Source organism: Mastomys coucha, unplaced genomic scaffold (assembly GCF_008632895.1).
Source record: "Mastomys coucha isolate ucsf_1 unplaced genomic scaffold, UCSF_Mcou_1 pScaffold15, whole genome shotgun sequence".
Lineage (NCBI taxonomy): Eukaryota > Metazoa > Chordata > Mammalia > Rodentia > Muridae > Mastomys > Mastomys coucha.
Genome location: NW_022196897.1, coordinates 165,459,554 through 165,468,778, shown reverse-complemented (window position 1 = coordinate 165,468,778; position 9,225 = coordinate 165,459,554).

Sequence of the window (9,225 nt, the reverse complement as noted above, 5' to 3'; positions counted from 1 at the left end):
CCTTTATATCCTCATAAAAAGGTATGATCCCAGACTTAGAAAGAGCTAGACATACTGCTTCCTGTTGCCAGGGACCAATGCAGTATTGTAGAATGGACCCACAGTGACAGCTGAGGTTAGCACTCCTCTCTGGAGCAGAGGGTCACTTGACCTGTAAATAAATGTGTGTGTGTGTGTGTGTGTGTGTGTGTGTGTGTGTGCACGCGCGCACGCATATGTGTGTGACCACCTAAACCTGATGTGTGTGTGACCACCTAAACCTGAGGTTGACAATGAGGTTCTGGGTTTGGAGTGGAAGTTCACAGGGTGGTCCCCATGTTACGACATATAACACTTGCCAGTATAGCCTGAAAGGTGGCACCTAGGGAAAACTCATAGAAATTCATGTATGATTTGGTTTGGAAGGGTATTTAGAACTCAGCGGGTAGGGTTGGCATGGTTGCTCAGTTGCTCAGTTGCTAAAGTGCTAGCCTGGTAGGCATAAGACTCCGAGTTTGATCTCTCAGAACCCACATTAAGAAAAGAAACAAGAGGTTGCCATGGTTTGGGGCTCAACAGCATCCTTACAAGGCTCTCAGGATGGTCGTCTGTGCTGTGTGGCCCCAGTTTGTCAGTCCAAGCTCAAATCTCTGCACCCCAGCATGCCCCTTTGCTAACAACCTTGCCTGACCTAAGCTGACTTTGCATCAATAGAAACCAGTGACAAACACCTGCTTCCTACTAACCCATGGGTAAACATACAAGGAACAATGTGGGACCTACATCATTATCCTTGGGCTTCCATAGTAAATTATTGCCAATTGGTGACTTCAAAGAACAGAAATCTATTCTCCTACTGACTTGGAGGGCAGAGGAGCTAACGCAGTGATCTGCAAGATCCATCAGGGTATGGGTTTTTGTTTGTTTGTTTGTTTTGTTTTGTTTTGTTTTTGTTTGTTTTGGTTTGGTTTGGTTTTTTGAGTAGCCCTGGCTGTCCTGGAACTCACTCTGTAGACCAGGCTGGCCTTGAACTGAGAAATCTGCCTGCCTCTGCCTCCCAAGTGCTGGGACTTAAGGCATGCACCACCACTGTCCAACTCAGGTTATGTTTTTAAAGCCCCAATTTTCTTTATTTTTCTTTCTGTCTGTGTTCATAGCACTCAATCCTAGAGACTTATGTATGCTGGATAAGCACTCTTCCATGTGTGATGTTTCTGGAAGAGATCCTAACTTTTACCAGTGGAAAGTTATTTCACAAATAAAGAAAATATAATGCCCCAAGTTTATAAGGAAACTTCTTTCAAGGTGTATTTCAATCAACCATAGAGCCAACCCAAGACTGACACCTTTCTCACCAGAATAGATTGGCTGAGTCAGGCACTGTGGCTAAGATTTCAATGAGTTCTGATTTTTAAACAATGTTTTAATTTAGCCTCTTATCTCTTCCCTGCTTGTCTTCTAGTCATAGAAGGTAATTATAAAGGAAAAAAAATGTTTTTTTTTTTTTTTTTAAAGATCTTGCTACAACGGTCAAAGAAATCAGTAATTTTTAAAATTTTAAATCACTAGTGTTTAAATACTGACTTTGATAATCTCACTTGTCAATTTGATGAGATCTAGAATCAACTGGGAGGTGGGCTTCTGGACATGCCTGAGGGGGGCTTATCTTGATTACATCATTCTAGGTGGGAAGACTTGTCCACTGTGGAAAGCGCCATCCTGTAGGCTGGAATCCTAGGCTGTACAAAATAATCAAATTAATGTAAGCAGCAACATGAATCACTCTCTGCTTTTTAAACTATGGGTATAATGTGACCAGCCATCCATCCGTCTCCTAGGACTTCCTGTCCTGACACACCGTGCCCTTGAACTGAGAGTAACCCTAACCCCTTCTGCCTACATCGCCTGTGTCCAGCGTTTCCTTACAGTAACAGGAAAGGAAGCCATTTCCTATGCAGTCCAGATCGCCTTGGTATTATCCTTAGAGCCAGCTTTTAAACGTTTGATCGATCAGAGCCACCTCTTATTTGGACCGAGCGTCTCTCCCCAGATTGGTGCTTTGCTCATACTCCAAGACTGGACTTCAAGTGCAGCTAATTCTCTGTTTTCAAGGTACCCGGGACCCCAGTCAGCATCACCCTGTCAAGTCTGTCAATAACTCAAGACAAGAATGGCTAAGAGCAGAATGTTCATGGCCATGAGGCCATCCAGCTCCGAGACAAGATGTGCTCAGCCACCCTTTCTCTCAGACATTTTGGTTGAATTGGAGCTGTTTTCTAAGGCCATACGAACCTTTCACCCATGACTTGGCTCTGTGCTTTTTATGGTGTTTGAATAGCCCGCCTGAGAGCCTGAGTCTACAGTGCATTTGCTGTTGTCTTGATGGCTGTGTGAATTTCATACTGAGCTTGGAGAAGGATGTCTGGCTTGCTTTAATTAGTTGATCAGTCCTAGAGTGCTGTGAACACTAGCTGAAGTTCATGATGGCATTCTCAGCAGAGCAAGACCTGGCACAAGCTTGGCTCCCACCTTTACAAAGACCCATCCATGGCATGGTCCACAGAAAACCTTCAGTGGGACATTTTGGCTGCACTATAAACAGATGCTTCTCATGCATGCCTGGTAACAAAACCAAGGAGGCAGGTGGAAGTGAGTCCCAGGGAAGCTGATCTCTTTTCCTACTTATGTGGCCCAATCTTGAAAGAGTGGCGGTGGCCAAAGATCCTTTCATAAAAAGACAGAATGTAAGAATTGAGGTTGGAACTCATACAACAATGGCTGAAAACACCTTCATTTACCTTTGGGAAGTGATGTCTAATATGAAATTAAACACCATGCTAACTGACTATGGTTACATGCAACAGTATTCATATAAAACTTGATATTTTGTGTTAGAAATCTAGGTCCTGTACTGGAAGGATGGCTTGATGGTTAAGAGCATATACTATTCTTGCAGAGGAGCTGAGCTTGGTTCCCGGCCTCTAGGGCTGGTGGCTCACAACCATCTGTAGCTCTAGCCCCAGGGAGTCTGAACCCATCCATCAGGGCTGGTCTCAGAAGCACCTGCTTTCACGTGTGCATATATCCACACAGAGTATGTCCATGTAATTTTAAAAAAGGGAAAATCTTAAAAAGGAGAAACCTACAGGTCTAAGAACAGTAATATTACAAGTTATACCACATTTGGGGATATTATTCATCACCCAGATGAAACTGTTTTAAAACTTCTTGCAAAGGCAAGAATAAAATGAAACTGTTTTTAACATCATAAAATCCCCCAAGCTGATTGTCACACATTATTTCAAAATAGTGACAGTCGCTCTCAAGACAAACACATTGTTCTTTATTGATTGCCTTATGACAAAAGCTCATTGGGAGGAGAGGTGAGATCATGGATAAAGAGACAGCTGGGAATATAAGATAGGAAAGATCCAAAACCACCTAGGAACGAAGGGACATCCTGTAAATGGCCACGGCATATCCACTCACCTGCTTTAAAGGTCACCATGACATCTTTGTGTTCCACTGTAGCAAGAAGAAAATTCCACACTAACAAATTTATATATCAAATGGCAAAGAAGTAAAATGTATAGAGAAAATTATATTTTTTACATCTTTGAATAGAAACAAAGTCACTGATACAGACTCACAGCCTGCTAATCACTAAGTAAACTCACCTTGTTGGTATTGAAAACATCTATTCAATATAAAATAGCTCAAACAGATCATGGGTATTAAGTTGGAAGTCCAGACTAACAGGGTACAGAGACAAGGAAGGCAGGATCCAAGGCATTTGGGGCCAGGTCCTGCGGGGTCAGAGGTGAGCAAAATGAATGACTTATGGGAAAATGAATATGAGGCATGAGTAAGGCATAGATTCCAGTGAGAATTAAGCAGAGTAACATGGAAACCCAGTAGTAATTAAGAGAGTACAGATAAGGGGCCTGAGAGATGGCTCAGGGGTTAAGAGCACTTGTTGCTCTTTCAGAGGACCAAAGTTCAGTTCCTAGAAATCATGTTGGTGGCTCACAACAATCTGTAACTCCAGTTCTCTACCTGCACATACAAATGTGAACACACACACATGCAGACACACAGACACACACCTGCATGCACACTCAAATAAACACACATACACTATTTAAAAAATCAACTTTAAAGAAAGTACAAATCATAACTATGAAGGAGATGCTCACTTGCTCTCCTTCCTTATCATCCAAACATCAGAAACACGTTTTATATGAATTGGGGCTGGGACTACAGGGAGCAACTGGGCAACGTCTGCTGAAGTAAGTCAGAACTTTGACCCACATTGTCCTGTAAACCCGGCTCCTAGGTGAACATCACGCCATGATGGTCGTTAGAACCTAAGAAGGTACATGTGTCTCTGACTTTGCAATGACAGAAAGGGATTGGTGGCAGGGATGGAGGGTGGAAACATGTGGGTGAATGACAGCCTCGGGGGGGCATGGATGTATGAGGTAGGCATATATGGCCTTGGGGTCCTCACTCATTACTGAAGGTCTTCTGGAGAAGGCAGGTCTGAACCCCATGTTTCTCCTTATAGGCAGATTTGTAGAGTTGGAGAGTCAGTAGGTCAGGATGTGAGCTGGAGGTCTGCGGGCCCTCTGGTCTCCTGGTTTGGGCGATTACGCTTAGATCCTGGGTTGCCAAACAAAAGCTCTTCAAGCCAGTTTGGTGGGTGCAGGTGACTGCCCGCCTGACTGGCTCACTTTCTCTCTTTGTCGAGGGGTTAGCATGACAAAACAAGATGCTTCTGTGACCCTCTTCAAAGCTACAGGTGGCTTGAGAATGCAGGCCTGCCCAAGGGAGAAGGTGGCTGGACACTTCTAGCTGAGACAGGAAGAGGGAAGGGGACAGAGGGCTAGATCTCTCTCCAGCCTCTCTATCTGGAGAAAAGACTCACGGAATGCCAAGTTCCCATGGAGATCAATTCCTGTGAGGTTAAGACAAAGCAAAGGGAGCAACTCATGGGCAGCCCAGAGCTGCTTGCCAGCTCGCATCTTCCTTCCACTTGGATAAGAGAAACAAGCGGCTCTCCTGATTGCTTCTCTGATGATAAAGCTTGCTGATGAATACCTTCATGTTGGTTTGAAAAGGTAATTGGCCAGAGAGTGACTCCAATTCCCACAGAACCTAGATAACACTCAGCACATGGAGATTTCAGGATACTTCTGGCAACTTCAGCTCTTGTTATGAGGCCCTAATTCACAGCCCAGATTCCAGGAGCAAAGTCCCTTCTGTGGCTCCCCGGTTTCCTATAGCAACCAGCCTCCATGGACCAAGTTGACCACGTGATGCAGGGCCTGGAGGCTGTCATTCACCCAGGGCCAAGTCGGGGTGGGGAGATGTTGGGGAAAGGGTCTGCTGAACCCCAGACCCAGGCATTTTTACTCTGACTTCCTTGCAGAGTGTACAATACCCATTGCTTCCTTCCCTCCCATAGTCCCAGAGGACCAATTTCACAAAATACAGTGTGAAGGTTAAAACAGGGTTCCCTAGTCTAGAGCTGCGAATGGATCGTTATTAATTATGAAAACAGTAATTACAAAACCCCAGCAGCTCACATGGTTGTGTGCTGCACTGACTAAGCAGAAGGCTCCTTTCCAAATAAACAGCAATATATATATTTTTTTTTGCTACACGTTCCTTGTTAAATACTTCCTCCTCCTTATCTTTTTAACCTCGACATTATTAAAACTGCACCAGGAATCTATTTTAAAAATCTCACCCTGACATTTCAGCAGAAAAATGACCTTACCATTTTACAGGTGCCGTAATCATTCGACAAGATACAAGGACTCTTCTCCTCCCCCAGTAAGTCAGCATTCTAGAAAATGCTTGTTTAAAACTCTTTCTTCGGCTGTCACTTGTGAGTGGGCTGGGTGCTTCCGAGCACACAGCACAGAGGATGGTTAAATTGTGAGCAATTTCCATGTCCAGGCAGCAGGCAATCTGTCTTTCATCTTGATCCTGCCTCTCATTCCGTCTCCAAGGTGAGCGCAAGTCTTCCTCTAGCTCAGTGCAGTGTCCAGGGTCCCAGGGCACCCCAGGTCCCTCAAGCTAATGAGAATCACTTAAGATTGTGGGTCATACTGGCTTACTTGTAACTTTCTTTCTGGTGGCTTTTATTTTTGTTTTTGCCTGTTCTTTCCACACTGCCTCTCAAACAATAGAAGCAGACCTGGGTAAGGCTGTTCGGGTGGAAGCCATGATATGCTGCCACGCAAGGATGTAAGGCTATTCGTGTGGAAGCCACGACACGCTGCCACCAAGGATGTCTGAGTTGGTACTACCTTTGATGGCATACTCAGGATGGTGGTGATGGCTGGGACAGTCGGGTTTTAGGAGATAACAACCTTAGGTATGAGGTCAAAGTTTTTAAATAAATACCACATGAGTGGCTCTGATCTGAATAATTCTCTTTAATTCTCAGAATACCTGAGGGCTCACTCCTTCCTTCTTTCCTCAGAGAATGGACCCCACTTGGGGTACAGAGACCACAAGTGTTTTCCTTCCTCTAGAGTGCTCGGCAAAATCATTATTTGTTAGTCTCCTGGTTAGAGAGCGAGGAGGCACAGACTTGTAATCACCTGGCTAAGATGTGGGGAATGGTTGAAGCATGTCAGAACCAGAGGTGGGGCAGTGCAGACCTGCACACTGATAATGGATTAGTACAGAGCTGACCATGGCTAGGGGGCAGTACAGAGCTGGTGGATGCTAACAGGCCAGTACAGAGCTGGCCATGGCTAGGGGGTCAGTGTAGAGCTGGCCACTGCTAACAGGCCAGTACAGAGCTGGCCATGGCTAGGGGGTCAGTGTAGAGCTGGCCACTGCTAACAGGCCAGTACAGAGCTGTCCATGGCTAGGGGGTCAGGGTAGAGCTGGCCACTGCTAACAGGCCAGTACAGAGCTGGCCATGGCTAGGGGGTCAGTGTAGAGCTGGCCACTGCTAACAGGTCAGTACAGAGCTGGCCATTGCTAGGGGGTTGTCCATGGCTAGAGAGTCATCACAGAGCTGGTCATGGCTAGGATCCTTATAGAGTTGGCTACTGCTAACAGGTCAGTACCACTGCTTTGGGAGATTCTTCTGTAGAAGACATATTAAGTTTAGGGAGTTTGGTGTTAAGATTTGATTGGACTGATGCTACACACACTGTTAGGGGCCAGGGGCCCTGCACTGGGTCTCAGCATAAAAGCAAACCATGTACCCCAGGCATCCTAGGAGAGTTATAAAATCTCTCCCCATGACACAGGTTGATGAGAGGTTGCACCCACTGCAGCTATGCCTCCCACTCCCATGGTCTATAAGAGAGAAGCCATGACCCCTGGTACATGCTGTCCCTCCATGCCTGGCTATCTCTGGGGATCAGGATAGAGGTGTCTATCCTGGTCAGGCTCTTAGTCCATCTACAGTCCACATCCTGGCTCTGTTTCTAGTGGCTTCCTGTCTCTTTTTATCTAGTAGCATTTTATTGATGAGCTCTTCACAGTCTCTCAGGAGAGTGTGTGTGCAGAGGTAGAAAGAATTTGACCATATGCCCCAAACCAGATTCTTAGAAGTATTGTTGCCTGAGAAACATAAACCGGCTTCTTGTTTCTCCTCTTGATAATACTTTTCCATAAATATAGTTTTAACTGTTTTTCCCCCTCAACTTAAGTATAAAATAGCTTCAAACTTAGCCTATGTTTTTTCTAAAGAGGCAAACAGATTATGTGAGAGATTTTAATCATGCCTCTTTCTGAGTACACTGTAGCCGCCTTCAGACACACCAGAATAGGGCATCAGATCCCATTACAGATGGTTGTGAGCCACCATGTGGTTGCTGGGAATTGAACTCAGGACCTCTGGAAGTGTAGTCAGTGCTCTTAACCACTGAGCCATCTCTCCAGCCCCTCTTTCTGTGTTTTAAACTGTCACTTTAGGGTCTGTTTCCTGCAGGGGAAGCTCTTGGTAAAAGGGCACAGGACTTTTTTTAACCCACAAAACACAGCACACCACATATTACTTCTGGGAATGGCAAAGGGTGGGGAGGAGGCTCTAAAAAAATGGTTTGGAAATCTCTTAAAAACTTGAACATGCCTCTAACACACAGTCAGACATCATACTTTGCTGCATTTATTCTAGACAAAAATGAAAACCTGAGTTCACACCATGTCCTGCGCATGGATGCTGTGAACAGTTCCCCCTGCAGTGGCCCCCAAGTAGAAACAATGCAGGTCAGGATGAATGAGCTCAAACAGATTATGACTAATCTTCCACTACTGGATGTTACACATCGATACAAACTTACAAGCTGTGGATACAAGAACTTGGATAAACCTGGAGTAAATTACCTGGTGTGGGAAAAACCCCACAGCTCCTAAACCCTGCATGCATACTTTCATTGGCATAGCACTTTCAAAAGGACAACTTCTCAAAATAAGAGAAGAGAGTGATGGCTGCCAAGGAGGGGCAGAGAAAGAGTGAGCAGCCACTGGATGGATTCTAGGAAGAGTTGGGCAGAGATATCTAATTATCAGTATCAGTGTGTCAACCCAACATGTGGCCATGGCCATTGGCATTCTCACCTCAACAAACTGAGTCAGTAATAAGCAGTCTGTCATAACACACAGCTGCACATGGCCCACAGCTGCTGCAAATTAAACATTTATCTAGAAACACACTGAAAAGCCCAGGGCTGAAGAGGTGGCTCAGCGGTCAAGAGTAATGTCTGGGGAGGTGGCTCCGTGGTCAAGAGCAATGGCTGGAGAAGTGGCTCCGTGGTTAAGAGCAGTGGCTGCTCTTGCAGTGGCAGAGGCCACTGGTTCTGTTCTCTGCATCCAAATTGTGGCTCACAACTCTCTATAGATCCAGTTCTAGTAGATCCAATATCCTCTTCTGGCCTCCTCAGGCAATGCACACAAGTGGCACGCATACAAACACACAGGCCAACACTCATACTAAAATAAATCTTAAAGCAATTGACAGGTCTTATGTATGTAGTTACTATTGTTAGTATTATGAGGGTTTTTTAATATGTGCATATATGCACAAGTATGTGTTTAGTCCTGTGTGTTCAGTGATGTGCATGTGTGTATATGCAACTTCAATGATTGTCTTCAGGCAACCCCCCCCCACCCCCCGCCCCGCTTAGTGTTTGAAACAATCTCTCTCCCTGGCCAGAGACTAGCAGGATCTTCCTGCCTCTACCTCTCCAGCAATGGGATTGCAGCCTACTTGAC